The 16,509-nt window shown below is 46.4% G+C and overlaps 1 protein-coding gene across 2 annotated transcripts in view; it reads left to right on the top strand.

Moving 5' to 3' along the window:
- Nucleotides 1-2,357: 2,357 nt before the first annotated feature.
- GRB10 (growth factor receptor bound protein 10) overlaps nucleotides 2,358-16,509 on the top strand; it is a 145,319-nt gene continuing 131,167 nt past the window's right edge. The window contains exon 1 of one of the 2 annotated variants that reach the window (XM_074546236.1): nucleotides 2,358-2,537. The gene's annotated coding sequence lies outside the window, so the exon portion shown is untranslated. Of the gene's footprint in view, nucleotides 2,538-2,739; nucleotides 2,882-16,509 lie in introns of those variants that run through there. The other variant, XM_074546241.1, reaches the window with a different exon arrangement.

The raw sequence follows: 16,509 nt of genomic DNA, 5'->3' as shown, positions 1-16,509 counted from the left end.
ATGCAGAGCATCACGGTCATTAAGGCGGTCTGGTTTCAAGATGGAGTGTGCAAACTGCCTCAGAGGCTGAGGTAGCAGGACTTTTGGGGAAGAAGGGGATGTTTTAGAAGGTGGGAATCCCTGCAATGCAATCCTGCTGGTGGTTGGCTGGCTCTGCAGCACCAGACCAGTTATATAACTTCTCTCCTTTCACTTCTCGCTTTTTGAGGACACGCTGTAACGCAGGGCTGTAAATTGATATTCTAGGGTGGAAATACTACAGATGACAAAGTATAACCATTGCACTGCGCAGCTAGGGAATGTGCCGGGGCAAATAGCACTAAACAGCGTGTGGAAGAGGCATGTGCTGAAGTCCTTGGCCATGCCCACAGCAGCGGGTTCTGCGAAAGCAGCAACAACTGGACACCTATTGCACAAACCCTACTCAAATCATACAGGTACATGCACAGCTGCAAAAAAGATGGAGATTTTCTCTTCACTGGGAGGCACAGGGAGCAGACAAGTGGCAGCAGGTACAAGTTGCATGAGGAGAGGTTTCACCTTGATTTTGATTCACTGAAAAAAAAAAAAAAAGTTTTTACAGCTAGAACAATCACCCACAGGAAAATTATCCCCAGGGGTGGGGTGGAGTCTCCACAACTGGAGGCTTTCAAGGTGCGATTGGACAGGGTGACAATCTCATCCCTTTCCCATAAAAAGTTGCACCAGGTGATCTTTGGAGTTCCCTTCCAATCTGGGCTGGATCTACGTGTGCAGAAAGTTTGTTACATAAGCATGTGGGACTGTGATGCCAGCCTACCATGAGTAGGTGCCTTCTTGCCGCTGAGTAATCTCAGGCAGAATGTGATACCACATTCACCTTTTCACTAAATAGTGAAAGCCTGGACAGGAAACAGCTTCTGCTTTGGTGAGGCACCAGCACTCTGAGGCTGGACCCACAAAACACAAGATCAAGGTGAATACTCGCTCACAGGAAGGCAGGACAAACCAGCCTGGTGGTGGGAAGACAGGGCTGAACGGGGCTGGGAAGTGACAGCGCACAGAACAAGGTCCCGATGGACTGGGTCAGCACGGGACAGCACAGGACAGGACAGCACAGGGCAGGACGGGTAGCGGTGGTGCTGACAGACTGAAGAGCAGCGCTCAGCACGGCATCAAGCGGAGATGGCCGAGGGGAGCGCGGTGCCGAGAGAGGCCGGGGGCTGGTGGCATGAGCAGGGTGAGCAGCGAGCAGGCAGCAGAGTGGCACGTGTGTCCAAGAGGCTGAGGTGACACGCTGCAGGAAACTGGAGAGATTATGTGAGGACTTGAACAGGGAGAGTGAGTGGTGAGAACAGAGCGAGAACAGAGCGAGACCAGAGCATGGCTGGAAACACGGGGACCGGAGGGCGGGCTGATAAGAAAAGCATTCCTTTAAACACCGTAAAGAAGAGCCACGGAGGAAGAAAGAGCAAGAGCAAAGAAGATATCATGTTACATTTCAGAATATATTCAGCTCGGGCGCTCAGCCACAATACTCCCATTAGTGTACATGCATCTGTCTAGGAGGAAAAGCCCAGAGATTTCTCCCACTTCTCCCGGGGCTCAATTGCCTTTTATAGGGCTGACCACTTTCTTATGAGAGGTGTTTTTGCGTCTAGTGAAGTAAATATTCCTCTCCTCACAGAGTGTGACGGCTCTTGTTGGAGTCAATATGTTTTAAACCAGTAGCTCTTAGGAAAGAGCGCAGATTTGCTTCCCTTAAAAGAACTTTTCCACAGTCCGAGTTATTTGCAAGCTACTTGCAAATCGGATGGCTGGGAGCTACCGTGGTGAAACAGCGAAGGTCCCAGCGCACAGAAGTTCGCAGCAGCAGTCTCCAGTAGTGCTAGTGGCAGCCTGAGGATGCCGGGAGAGCAGGGCGCTTCGCGGTACGGAGGAGCTCTAAAGAGCCCGCCGTGCTACCGGCACACGGCGGGAGCCCGCTCCGTGCTGCCCGGAGCGCAGGAAGGAGAGCTGGAGCACTTGCCCTGCGCAGTTTTGCGGGGAAAAATGTGAGAACAGGACAGGACCGACGAGGTTAAAGAAAAAGTCCGAACACAAATGCCTCGCGTGTGCAGATGCTCTGTTGGTTTTCAAGACAAACCAGCCCTTCCCAAGGAAAGCACGCGCCGGTGCTACCTGCGGGAGAGCTTTTGTTAGAGGGCAGGAGACCCGCCGCAGCCCCACGACGCGCCGGCCCCGGGACGGGAGAGGGCGGGCAGGGGCGCCGCCACCGCCGCCACTCGGCCCGCGGCCGCCGGGGCTCCCGGCCGCCCCCTGCCCTCAGCGGGGCGCGGGCCGGGGCTGCGGCTGCGTGCGGCGGGGGCGGGAGCGGGGCGGGGCCCGCCGGGAGTCAGCTGGGCGCGAGGGGAGAACGCGGCGGCGGCGGGCGCCGTTAGCACCGGAGCTGGTGGCGGCAGCAGCAGCGCGGACGGGCAGGCAGAAGTTTTCTCCGCAGACCCCTCCCGCAGCCCGGGGACGCCTTGCGGAGGCGCGAACGTCCCTATTCGCGTTGGGTGTGTTTTGCTTTTTATTTTTTTTTCCTTCCCCTCTTTTTTTTTTTTTTTTTATTTAATCGCTTTTTATTTTTTTTTAAATTGAGTGTTTTAAAATTTTTTTTCAGTTTTAATTTTTTCTTTTGTTACTGTTGGTTTTGAGGCGGGTGGCTCCGAGAGCTCGCTCTCCCCCGCCCGCGCCCCACTGCACCGCGCCGCCCGGAGGATCCCCCTCCCCGCCCGCGCTCCCGTCCCCGCCGCCGCCGCGCACGACCCTTCCCTCTCCGACCCCCCGCGCCCGCCCCAAACTTGGCGGGTGCGCGGCGCCCGGCGGGGACGGTGCCGGCCGCCTGCCCGCCCTGCAGGTAAAGGGCCGGGGGGCGGCGCGGGGCGCGCAGGGGGGCGGCGGCTGCTGCCCCCGGGGAGCCGCAGCGGGGTGAGGCCGGGCCGGGGTGGGTGAGGGCTCGCCGGCTTCTCGGTAGCGGAGGCCGGTGGGAAGAGGAGGAGGAGAGCAAACTTCCTTTTCCTGGGGCCGCCGGCGAGCCCCCACCCCCTCCCCACAGTGCCCGCGGGGAGCGTCCCCCGGCCGGCGCGGAGCCCCCGGGGTCGGACGGGGTTCGGCCGGCGGCCGCGGGGCTGGAGGGTCGGCCCTTTTCCCGACTCGGGGCTTCCTTGCGCGTTTTGTTTGCTCGCCTCGCCCCGGCGGTGCCGGGAGCCGGGCTTCCCGTCGCCCCGCGCTGGAGGAGAGCGCAGACCTGCCCCGCCAACTGCTGGCGGTGCTGCTGCCGCCAAACTGCCCGGTATTCCCCCGCTGCCTTCGGGCTTTGCGGGAGGGCTGGCGGATGGGCAGTTCGCAGAAATGCCGCCCCGGGGTGCTGCCACCTTCCTGCCGGTGTGCGGCCGTGTGCCCGCCGGAGAGCGGCCCTGCCGAGCCCCGGCCGTGCCCGCAGCCCCTCGCTGGCCACGGAGACCCTTCCCGGGGGGCGGTGCGGAGCTTCCCCTGGCCCAGCTCCCCGCCGGGGAGAGGCGGGCACGCATGGCTCTCATTGTATAACCCTGGTGCTGCAAGCCGGGCTGAAACTGTGGCATCTTTATAAGAACAGTTTGCAGTTAATTGGTTTGGCAGATGAGCTCCTGCACAATCCTCTTGCCCGCTTCTGTTGCTCGAGTGCCAGCGCCCCCTCCCATCCCTTTCCCCCTTTTCCCCGCTTTCCTTTGAAGCGTCGCATAACTCTGTATTGCCAGCAGGATGGAAAGTGCTGATTCAGCAGCCAGGAGCCCCACTCCATCTGAAGTGGTGGTCTGCCTGAAATGCTCCCATTTGTTGAAATGGGAACATGTGTTGCTGGTATGTCAAAGCAGCATTGATCAGGTTTTCTAAAACAGACCCAAAGAATGTGCTTTGCTTTTCTCTTCACCAAGGCAGAATGAGTTTGGGGTTGGGGCAGAGCAGGAGGGGGCAGGATACAGGGGATGTGGGCATCTGCCACCTTCAGTTAGGCTTCGAAGGGGCAGCTGAAATTGTTTTGCCTCTTAAAGCTGCTTACATGTTTTAATGGAGATGTTGTGGGATGTGTAGGAAGGATGCATTAACACTCCAGCTCCATCTATTCCCGAGTTCTGAGGCTAGTAGTTGTTCTTACAGCTCTAGAAAGGGTACAGAGAAGGGCAACAAGGCTAATCCTAGGATTAAAAGGAGTGAGTTATGAGGACAGGTTAAAAAACAACCACTACAAACATATGGAGACTAGAAAACCTGCTTGGAAAAGGGGAAATATGCATGAAACTTTAGATATGAGCTCTGGTTGTGCTTCATGATGCTTTTGGGGCTGAGGCAGGGTGCAGGAGCTAAGCAGGATGCTCTTCCCATGCTGTTAGTCTTCTTCCAGGGCTTAACCTCTCAGAGAAGCATAAGAAGGAGAGCTGTTCTAGAGCTGTATTCCCCTGGCTACCTTTGTACAGGTATATGTTAATATCAGGGCTGCTTGGGTTTTCTTTCTCTAACACTGGACTCTTTAAAATTCAGTGCAGTGTAGAGCAAACAGCAGAGCCTGAGGAGCACTGTTTGGTAGCTTTCCTGCAAACAGTAAACCAACAGAGCAGCTGACCCTGATGCTTGCCTCTGGTGCTCGTTATACCATGTTCTGGTCTGATTTATTTTCTTCACTTGGACGTTATTTGTTCTTAAAGTAGGTCTGTTTGCCCTGGCTGCATATTAAAGATCTTGTGGTACTTGCATGGTTTTCCTTGGTTTTGTTAATCAAACTATCCCTTCTCTTAGCACTGTGTGAGTTGGCTTTTATCCTCGCATACAGCCCCACCTGGATTTCAGAAGTGTGTCCCTGTGTTTTTTAATGTGTAGTCCAAAAGCTCTGCCTAAATGCAAGATGGATTTCTGCATCTCAGTTCTGCTGAATAGTATGGTGTGCACTCAGTGAATAAAACAAGTGTTTGCAGCCTTCTGTCTTGCGAGTGCTTAAATGACTCTAGCAAGAATCGTTGCGAAGGCTTTTTAGAAACCTTTGGTCATGTTCTCATCTGTGATTGGGATGTAAATGGGCAAAAAGTGTCTGGATTTTTCTGGCAAAGGTATCCTTCCAAGGCAGGGAGTTCCCAGCTGGCAGAGGCGAGGCATAGCTGGGTCATGCACTGCTGCTGCCAGCAGCACCAGAGTGTTGTGCTGGGAATTTGTTTTCTGACGGCCCCAAACAAGCAGATGTCCCTCTGGACTACGAGGCACCATCAGCTTCCCTGGGCACAGGTAGCAGTGGCAGCAGGCAAACTGAGGGGCTCTGGGCTGGTGTCATTCTGGGTGGGACCCTGCTGTTGCTCCCTTTTGCTGTGCTGCTCTGCACGTGGTTGTGGAGGTGATGGTGCTAAATGAGGCCAGATTTCTAGTTGTAACTTCTGCCTAGACCAGCTCAGCTCTGTCTTAGGAAGTGTGTGTATATGTTTGTGTGTGAAATGCACTCAGGTGCTTCTTCAGACCACTGAAATGTGGGGTGGGGAATAGGTGGAGGGGTGCCTTTTGATGTCCAATGGTATGCATTTTTAGGATGCATTTAAGTAGTTGCTCAATTAAAAATTTCACTGGTTGCAGCAAACATTGTGGTGAAGCCCCTTACTATTTTCTGCTGGCCTTTTTATTCTAAATCTCAGAGTGGACTTTATTAATGGGGTCAGGGAAAAGGCTTCTCTTCACCTTGTGCTAACACTTCTGTCCAAACGAAGACTAAGGAAGCCTGCTTTTCTTTGGATTTATCTCAGCTATGACAGTATTGTTGCCAGTTCACAGTGCAGTGTTTCTTAAGTGTGCTCACCTGGCCCAGTGTTTTCATAAACAAGGAAGATAACTCCTGAGACCTCTGCCTCTGTCAGGCTTGCATGCAGCTTGCCAACTGGCTTGGCTACAGTGTGGTTGCATAAGCCTCCTTCTGTAGGAAAGCAGGCTAAGAAGTTAGGATTGTTTTTCTTGGAAACTGGACCTGCTCCTGGCGATGTCCAAAATATACCAGTTGCAGCTCTTCACCCAGGGAAATCTAGGAATGGAGATCCTTTACCAAAAAAGTTGAAACCCCACAATCCTTTTTAGGAATTAAAAGGAATGAGGTTGCCAAGGAATCCCTTTATTAGCATTGAGCTTTATTTACAGGTTTGCTGTCTTTACACTGCCTGCTGGTCAGGAGAGCATGTTGCAATCTAAACTTGGATGTGGCAAAATAGTCTTGATTCCCATTACTTTTTCTCCCAGACCAGTGGTTGTTTTGAAACATGATATTATGAAGTAAACAGATGCTACCTCACTGACTTCTCTTTCTTTATACATGTTGAACTGTGCACTTCTGAGCTAGTCCTGTGCCAGGTCTTTCCCATTCTCATGCCATCTGTTGAACTGGATAGCAGTTCTCCCTTTAGCTCAGTAGGGCTCCTCTGTCACATTGGGAATGTGGAGAGCACTATCCTAGAAAGCCAGATTCCACTAGGAGAGCATCAGTAAAGAAAACTGATCATCAGTGTGAGGCATCCTGTCTACACACAGTCTCTTAACATCTTCAGTGATGAAACAACTAGAATAGCCTGACTTTAGAAGATGTGGTTGCATATATTTGACATTCCCTTTTCTTATATGCTTTATTGCCCTGGATACCATCTTGTCAGCAGGTATGTGTGTAGAGAGACAGACACTACATTTTTCATACAGGTCCATTCATCTGAAAATGGAGGTCATGGTTTCTAGCAGCTTTTGGACTTCAAATGTCCATAGGAGCACTGAATATTAGTGCCAAGGTATCCTAAAACTTTAATAAAGAGATCTTCACATTCACAGTAATGTGCATCCATTGACTGAAAACTTCCTATCCTCTTTGCCTTCCTAGGGTCTTCCATAAGTCACAGATGGATCAGCTCGTACAGAGCATATGGACATGGCTTTTAGGACTGAGGGCATTGCAAGTTCATCCTCTGCTTTAGAGTATTGCCCTTGTGACAGTTCTGTCTTTCCTGGTCTCTGTAGAGGAAAGACCAGGGAATTCTGTTAGTGGTGAGGAGTCATTCACAAAAATATGAGATTATGAGCACTGGGTGAGTCATTTTCCCTTAGAAGGTGGCAGCAGCTTTATGGATGCTGCTTGGGTTTTTACAGGCAAACAACCTGTAGTGGCACTGACCAGAGACTCAGGTGTGGATTGAACAAAAATATACTCAGGATGAATAAGGATGGGTTCTTCAAAGCCCAGCACTAATGCTCATTTACAAGTCAAGTGAGCTTTTAATGAAACCTGCTAATTGCATCCCAATTAGTTAACCCATGGGAAATGCAGATTACCCCTCCTGAATGGTTACAGTAAAAACTGTCATGAAGATCAGTTGTTTTAAAGTGGATGATCTTTTTAGCAGAGTAGGACACCTTCTCCCATATCATGGATAATACAACATGTAACTGCTCCTGTAAATTAGTGGAGGGACCTTCTTCCTGAATCCTTTCAGAAACCTTTGGTAAGTCATTACATCCCTGGGTCTCAAATGATAACTTTGGAGTGAGTAAAATGTTAGAGGAAAATGAGTAGTTCTCTGACATATGATATGAACTGAAATTACAGGTTATATCAAGCTTGTAGATTGCCAAACTAGATCTGGAATAACCTAGGCACATGGCGTTGAAAGTCTGCCTTGTTGATACTGAGAGAGGTGAAATGTGTCTCTTGGAATTCTGTGGCTTTCAAGACTGCTGTCTTTGAGATTGTGGTGTTTCAGGTGCAATGGGATACGACATGTTTGCTAGAATGGTTTGAACTCTTCTTGGAGAAAGGATCAGCAGTGATAAATTCCCTCTTTACCACATGATGATGGAACAGAGTCTGTTTATTCTTTCCTAAAGTGAGAAGTGGGGGGAGGGTGAGGGGAGTTGAAAGTCTTGATTATATTATGCTGTGTATTTCTGAAAAGAGCTTTGGGACAATGGTTGATAGTCATGGTCCTTGGATGCAGAGGTGATGAGTGCCCTAGACAAGTTTCCTGAGAATACCATGGCCATCTCTGCATTCTCTTCTTGTGGGCTGATGCTGTAGAATATCTGAGAAAGAAACACAGTGCCCTGTTTCTGTTGTATCCTTTTGTTGGACTCCAGGGGAAGACTGCAAGAGCTTTTCCCAGTATCTTACCCTCCTGCTGTTGAGCTGTCATCCTTAGGCCAACAGCAGCAAGTTGAGCAGTTATGTTGATCTTAATGCCCAACAATTGTGTTAATGGTTGCAGTATTAACCATTGGACAATTTTGTTGCTCTAGCTGTAATATTCAATGTATTTCTCAGCAAGTCTGTTTCAGCATTTTTGGAGGCCAAATCCAAGGACCATGGGGACGTTCCAAAAAAGACTGTTTTGCACAGACAGGGATGAATGGGGTAATTGTAAACACATGTTTGGTTAAACCACTAGCAAACCAACCTCTCATTCTTCCCAGCCTCCATCAATGCCAGCTTCTACTAGCTCATAACAGGACAAAAATAGGAAATTACTTTCCTGGCAGACAAACCATAGAGGAAATACCATACCATCCTGTTGGAATAAACCTATAGCCCAGTGGGAAGGAGCTCTCCTGCTGAGCAGCAGTGGGGATTTCTGCATTTGTTCACACAGTAAGCATCAGAGCGTGGTCCATCCACTCCCTTCACGCTCTTGTTGCAGAATTTGTGTCAGCAGAGAAGTCTGAGAAACTGAGTGTCTGCATCCAAGCTGAGCCTGTGGTTGCTGAAGGCAGCTAAGTAAGGGTGGATAATACTCCACGAGACCAGCATCATTCTTCCATTATGGATCCCTGGTGAGAAAATCAATAAGCAGGGAGAATCTGTCAGTCTCTAGAGTCTTTTCATGGTGGAGATTAGCACTTGATGAACACTAAGAGACTTCTTTCAGTGCCCAGCATCTAAATTCTCCCTTTTGATGACTTGATCTAGTGGCTGCAGCTCTGTCCAAACTCATGTTGTTGGTTTGAAGCATAGACTAAGCTTTCAGAAGTTACTTTTATACTTTGCTTAACTTTATTTCTAGCTGTTCTTCAGGTATTAATTTATACTTTGAAACTGTGAGGAAGGGAATCCATTAAATGTCATCCGTATCTCTTTCACTACTGATGTTGCTGTTAGTGAACTATATGTGGTTCTGTGATTTTGATTTAACACTTGAGCATATTTTTGGTGAGGGAGTTGCAAATGGGCTTTGTATCTGTGCATGCTTCATATATTTGTAGATGTCAAAACTAACTGGCAGCAAGGATTTGAATCCTTTACTAGAGAAAAAACTACTAGAAAAATTTTCCCAGATACTGACTTTATTGGAAGATGGTAGGACAAGGTAGTTGTATATTAGAAAGAATTGGAGCAGAAGTTTTCAAGGCTGAAATAAAAATGGGCAGGTGATTTTTTTCGCTCCCTGCTTTCTTCTTTCCTTCTTTCCCATGATGTTCATGTCTGCCAAACTACTAGGTACGGATTCAGATAGGAGAACGTTCTCTCTCCTTAAATGGGAATTGAGAGAGGGGGTGAGAAGGACTGGGGGAAGGTAAAATCTGTAGGTTGGTCTTGCTTAGTATACCGTTAAAGCTCTGAGCATCCTTGGAAAGGAACGAGGAGCTTTTATTACATCAAAGCACAAGTGTGGAATTAAACTTCAGGGAGTTGGAAAAGCTAAAAATTCAGAAGGCTTTGGCACAAGACAAAAATATCACAAGCTTTCTTAAAAGGCCTGCTTTCCCTTCTGGCTCAAATGTATTAAAGTCCATTTAGGAGAATGTTAAGGGAGAAATATGTATTGTGAGACCATCGATTATTTCTGAATTAATGTGTTGTGGGGGATCATTCTTCATTCTAATAGCTGCTCGTGCTGACATCACCCAAGATGTCAGGGGATTATGTCAGAACTCAGGCCTTGATATTGTGCAGAACAATGGCTTAAGTGCTGGCAGATGCTTTCTTGATGGGTCAGGTTGCTTTTGTTTATCCTGTCCATCTCTAACTGTGATGTTCCAGTTACTGTACATGGTCACAGCAAGAGATGCAGTAAACAATTTCCAAGAGAAGCTTATCTGTGCAGTGTGATGGTGAGGACAAAGTACTTCTTGCCTCTGCATTTTATTCTAGAGGCAGATTTGCCATCATCTAGATGCACAATACATGCATTTTTAATGGTTTATGAAAAAGCTCACCAGCTGTAACATTGTTTTCGTTTGTTTTGTTCTGTCATTTGTTGTATTATGTTTGTCACTCCAGGAATTCTGAACTGAAGTCAAAAAGTTGAGTCCAGAAGCGGGTGGATTTGGTGGTGGAGGTTTTTTTTCCCTGTTCTGTTGGTTGGTTGGTTGGTTTGTTTTTTCTTTTGCTTTTTCCCCTCTCCCTGGCTGTTGGGCACCTAGCTTTAGTTTTTAAATTAATATAATGAAGGTCCTTGTGGTTTAACCTGTCAGGCAGCTAAACACCACACAGTTGTTCACTCATTTTACCCCCGCATCAGTGGGATGAAGAAGAGAATTGGAAAGAAGGCAAAACTCCTGGGTTGAAATAAAGACAGTATAGGAGAACTGAAAAGGAAGGTAAAATAGTAACAACAACTGAAGAAGGGTATGCAAACAAGTGATGGATGATTAGTGTAGTTGCTCACCACCTGCTGGTTGATGCCCACCCAGTCTCCCAGCAGCAGGCCACTACCTCTCCCCAGATTTTTTGTTCAGCTTGATGCCATGAAGTATGGAATTTTCCTTTGGCCACTTGCGGTCAGTTGTCCTGGCTGTATCCCTTCCCAGCCTATTGTTCACCCCAGGTCTTCTCACTGGTGGGGTGAGAAACTGAAGAGCTGTTGACTTGGTGTGAGCACTACTCAGCAATAACTACAACACTGGTGCGTTATTGGTATTATTCTTATCCTAAATCTGAAACACAGCTCTGTACCAGCTTCTAGAAAGAAAATAGTTCTACCCCAGCTGAAACCAGGACAGCCCTGTGGAGGGGAAAGAAATTGAAATAGCCCTTTATGATGTTCTAGAAATGAGTAGACTGGAATGTCACAGTCCGTGTGTGATTTTCATGAACTGATTATTTTGATATACTTTGCTGGTAGGGTATTATAACATTACAGGTAGTCATCACATTTAGCAGCTGAAAAGTTTTCGAAGAGGCATTGTGTTTATTTTCCAAAAGGCTTCAAGAGACTTGAGCAGCAAGACTATGAGATGAGCTGTAGGAGTGGAGAGCAAATGCTGTTCAAGTTGCTGACATCTCTAACGTGTACTCAGACTCATTTCACATGCATTTTTTTGTTCTAGAGCTGATGATAATAATAAAGGTCAGGAAAAATCTGTGTGGCGTTCCTTGCTAGCAAAGGTGGATTACACTCTTAACGCATGGGAAGTGAGAGGAGCACTGCAAAGGCTGTTGCAGCTGATGCTGTTCAGGTGTGTGGTAACACTTAATGCCTGGTTGAATTGTTGGATAATTTTCTTCCCCAGTGTGCTTTGAAAAACAGTATTGATACAGCCTTCAGTAGGAGAATGGCATTGCAATATATCTTGCTAGTCTAAGCCTTAGGTAATTTTGGTAAACATGTAATTGATCTTCATTTACTTGGAAATGATTCCACTTCTCTTCCCAGGAGCTGGAGAAGTTCTCACAGGTGTTTGGAAAATGAATGATTTTGAAAAATTCAGTGAAAGATTCCTGTGCTGTAACAGTGTGACTTTGTTTTGCTTGTATTCATCTCTGAGAACTTCTTGAGTCCTTCATGTCCAACAGTCCAGCTCTTCCTTAGCAAGATTTATTCCCCAGGGATCTTGTTTAAAATTCACATGAGCTAAGGTGACATATCTGTAGGTGATGTGAAGTTGCCTTTCAGGTCAATTTGACAGTGCTTGGTAGAGTTTCAGGAAGATAGCACATGTGAAGCTGTCAGAGAGGCAGGTCACTTTTATCTCTTTGAGTATTTAAATACTAATTTTTTGTGTGTGTGAAAGCTCTACAATTTGAAGAGGTGAAAAAACCTTTCCCTGGGGAGAGAGGCCCATTTTCATTTCTCGGAGGACATGGGCTATGCTAAGAGCTGACTGCTACCAAAAGCTGACAATGTTTTGTTGGAGTGTTTGGGTGTCTTCCCGTGGGCCAGCTTGGTGGCTCACTGCGTGTGTGCATGGCTGACTCTCTAACTGGGTAGGAAAGCTATCCCGTGTACTTGATTTTTCTGGGATTGGTTTTCTTCTGGGTTAAAGGATGGGATCAGTTCTTAGAAGCATGGGGTGGGGCAGCTGAGGAGAGGTGCTCTTCCAGGGAAGGGAAGAGAAATGAGAAAGAGAAGAATAGATCCCATCTATCCCAATAGATCTTTTCAGTGGCAGCAAACTGCTGGGCCAGCTTGGCAACCCGTCAACTGATTTTTTTTTCTTTGTGAATTTCAACAAATCTTACAGAGCTACACAAACAACCAAGCTAAAGACTGAACCTGGCTTTCTAGAGGGCCTCCAGAGGCTGTCAGTATTTGCAAGGTTTACCTGTTGAAGGGAGTTTTCTGCAATATGTGAGGGTTAACCTTGTGTTTGATGTCTTTGCTGCCCTGGAATGTGGATCAAATAGATGTTGTGTTTATTCATGTCTTTTTAATTTTGCTTCTTTTTCTAATAAAATGGACCTGTGGTGCTGAGTTGTTTTCTTAAAATGAATATGAAATGTGTCAGGGCTAGGTGGGGTTTTTTATTGAGCAACTCAGCCGTAACAAAAATGTTACTCTTGCTCTTGTACATTTAAAGAAGATAAAAATAGCACCTTCACAGTTTCAGGAGATTAAGTAAGGTATGTGTAGCTGTATCTTATTATATGATCATCGTGAAACAGAGCAACTGAGGAAGTAACTGGTAATAAATCCATCATTCTTCATATTATGAAAAATTGTAAGCATGATGGCTGTTCAAACACCAGAGATTTGGTTGACTTGCTCTGAAACGTAGTGGTAAAACATATTTGTTTCAGACCAGTTACCAGCTGAAATGTTTTTTTTTCCTGGAATGTCTCATCTGTTCCCAGTCTCAGAATCCCAGAACTGCCTGTGAGCTGGTTCAGCTGTTCTGCTCTGATCAGGAAGGGTTTCTGTAGCCAAAGTCAAATAAAGGCATTTGAGGTGACTGCTCTGGTATCTGCTGGGGAATGGCCTTGATGGCTGTGGGGCAGATCCTGCCCTTGAACACCTGGGATTCTTGAGGAGCTGCCTTAGAGCTGCAGTTTCTCAGCCATGCCTAAAGCTAGTCTGCTTTAGCCTGGGAAAATCCCAACCAAACAACAACCCTGCAGACTGAAAACCAGAATGAGTTCTTCTGTAATTTCAGTTATTATTCTTGGCTGTAGTAAATGTGGAATGATTTTTGGAGCAAGGTGACATGTCATGGATTTTCTTAATTTTACCAAACAGAGTTTGGGAAGACTTGGAGTTCAGGTTCTTGGGTTCAGGATTGCACAGCCGTGGTTGGGGTTTCTCTTCAGAAACATTTCTGAATAGTTTTTTCCATAATTTTAGCACAAAAATGTTTGAGTTTTGACTGGCTCAGTCCTGGCTGGATACCAGTTCCATTGTGTGTGGACTCTTGGATGGATGGAAGAAGAGATCTTTTCTCAGCCTTTGTGGCAGGGACTTGCCTCCGTCTAGAAGCAATTTCTGTCTTTTGCAGGGTCCTTTGAGAGTGACGACATGTGTATTAAATGTTCTCCCCATACCCTGTGTTTTACTTTGAGCCCTCTTCAGCTGCTGACTGAAGTTCAGGTTTTATAGCAGATGCTGCTTGTGATGTTTCAGTTGCTTGGCATAGCTGTGTCAGGTTTTGGGGCTCTTGAGGTGAGGGAAGTAATGAATGAGCAGTAACTTCATGGGCACACTAGTGTGGTTGTGTACAAATAGCAAGTTTCTTCCTCTTTTTGGGATATCTGGCCAACTTGTATGCTTGCCTTCAGCCATGTCATATCTGTACTGACCTTGGCAGTGGTTCAGAGAAGATTCATCCAGCCAGAGAAGCATTCATGGGACAAGTACTTTTAAAAATTAATTGTTTTATTTATTTTTCTAAAGTGTGTGGGGACTGAAGCTTTCTTCCTGTGTGCAACTGTGGCTTGTCTGAAGTCAATGTTTGACTACAGACCAAGTGGTGTGGTCAGAGTGAATTTTTTGCCTAAGCCTGTGTTAGAGCCATAAATTGTTGCATTGTGTGGGTAATGATTCTTTCATGCAGTATTTGGTCTTAGTCACCTCTTGTTGCCAATATCCTGTAATTCTGCAGTTGTGACTCTGTAAAACCAAGCAAGGAAGTGTGTGAGGAGCTCAAGAACTCTTTAAATCCTGACTTAGTGTCTTGAAAACCTGGAGTTTGCAAAGTGGAATATATATGTACCCTGGATCTATTACTATATTTTGTAGCCCTTTTATGGTGTCTGAGGGAGGTGTATCTCCTCTGCAGTTCAATGCATGCTGCTTCCAGAACTTCTTTGGAATCCCTGGGACCCTAGGATGAAGCCTTTCAGCAATGGGGTGTGTGCAGGGCTGGTTTGTGTTGAGGTTCTGAATGGGGCTTGGGTAGTGTGGGAGCTTCTTAGGGCTGTGGCTGTGTGTGGAGCTGAGAGGCTGGGAGGAGGGAGCTTCAGGTTAGGTGTTCCTGGAGTCTTCTGGGATCCTTTTAAAAGCAGTGCTGTAATGGGGTGACTCAGGGTACCTGACACCTTAGCCATGTCAAATGAGGTCACTAGAAAATCAAGGGACTGAAAGGATTTATTAAAAGTGATTTTCACCTGAGATGCTGTCTCTGAAATCCATTAGCAGTTTAAAATTAACCAAATATTCTAGGTAGCTTAAATGAACTTTAATGAATTTCTGCCACTTTTATAAGAAGACTATTTACAACCTTTATAATTTCTGCCACTTTTTTATAAGAAGACTCTCTTTACAACCTTGTTGCTTTAAGTGCAGCCTGGATTACAAGTGTTTTATTTTATCAATGGAGATGATTTTGTAGCATGGCAGTAATCTTCCTAAAGGTTTGCCTGGTCAATGAAGAACTAACAGGATTTGTATAAAGCAAAGCAGAGCAATCTAAAGTAGCTGTATCCTAAAACTGACCTAACCTATAAAGCTTTGAATTTTCATATCCTCTTCCACTGGGATACACGACAGAGTCTCCTTCTATTTTACATCCTGTAAGAAAGAATTGAGCCATCCCATTATTAGGGAGGAAAAACTGAATACAGGCAAAAGATCTAAAATTTATATAAGAATATAAATGAAGGCCAACTAAAAATGGTTGGATGTTTGTTAATTGTGATACATACTGAAAAAGAAATATCAGAAGCTATTTCAGTCTGCTTTTGAGCATTTGATTAGCACTTTCTAAGTGACCTCTCTGCTTATATGTGTGTTTTGTAGCATTGGGGAGGGAGAGGGGAAGCTGCTTTAAAGGGGCCAGGCTGAGAACCTAGAAGAGAAGGCACAACGAAGGGCAATATTGATACAGCTCAACTTTTTCATCCCCTTGATCTTTTGGAGTTCTTTTCCCTCCTCGTAGTGCACCCATTTCTCAGCAGTGTGAGATGAGAAGGAACCAAATTGACTTCCATTGCCACGAGTGGTTTTCTAGTGTGATGGAGAGAAAAGGCAAAGTAAGCTGCACCCCCACCCTTCTCTGGTGAAAATGATGTGATGGGTGGGGGAATGTCCTAACTCACAGCATGGCTAAATCATGGCTCTGAAAATCATTACTGATATGATTATCTCTTTGGAGTAATGCTAACACTTTTCTTGGAGCTGCCGTGAGGCATCTGTATGAGAAGAGCCTGCAGTTTTTGGTGGATGTTTTGCCTCTGTGATGGTTTTATCACTCTGTGTTTGCTCCCACGTCCCAGCTCATGGAAGTTAAATTCTCTCAGAGATGATGGTTTCTCCAAAGGTGGAGGAAGTGTTATGAAAAAAATGGGGAGAGAAGGAGTATTTATACCACAGTGCATAGTAAACATCCCGCTTGTGATACAGGTAGCTAAGCTGTGTCTAAAACTTGGCCTGGCTTTGGTCCTGATCTAAATCCCAGGTGTTACTTTGGAGTGGATATTTATGTGCCATGTCCTTTGCCATTTGGACAGTCAGGGATTCCAGGGATAACCACATGGTGAGGCACTGAACAAAAATGCTTCTGCTGAATGCAAACAGTGGCACAGTTAACTCCATGAAATGGCAATGTGTGCTTACCTTTCTTAACTTCAAGTGTCTACACCTATGGATTTTATTTTTAAAAACCATTTTAGTTTTCCTTCTTTTATTTTCCAGCCCTGTTAGTATTTAGGAGTGATGAGTGCTTTGCCTTTGGGGACTGTCAGCCTCATTGTCCAAGATCCCAGTATTTGCAGTTGTAAATCTGCAAAGTGGAGAGCAGAGAGTCATTCCTGATAGAGAGGGATGGGCACTGCCACTAATCCTGTAAGTCCACTGTGGG

The sequence above is a fragment of the Zonotrichia albicollis genome, chromosome 1, assembly GCF_047830755.1.
Source record: "Zonotrichia albicollis isolate bZonAlb1 chromosome 1, bZonAlb1.hap1, whole genome shotgun sequence".
Lineage (NCBI taxonomy): Eukaryota > Metazoa > Chordata > Aves > Passeriformes > Passerellidae > Zonotrichia > Zonotrichia albicollis.
The sequence above is the reverse complement of the archived record's forward strand: the minus strand, read 5'-3'. Positions and strand labels throughout refer to the sequence as shown.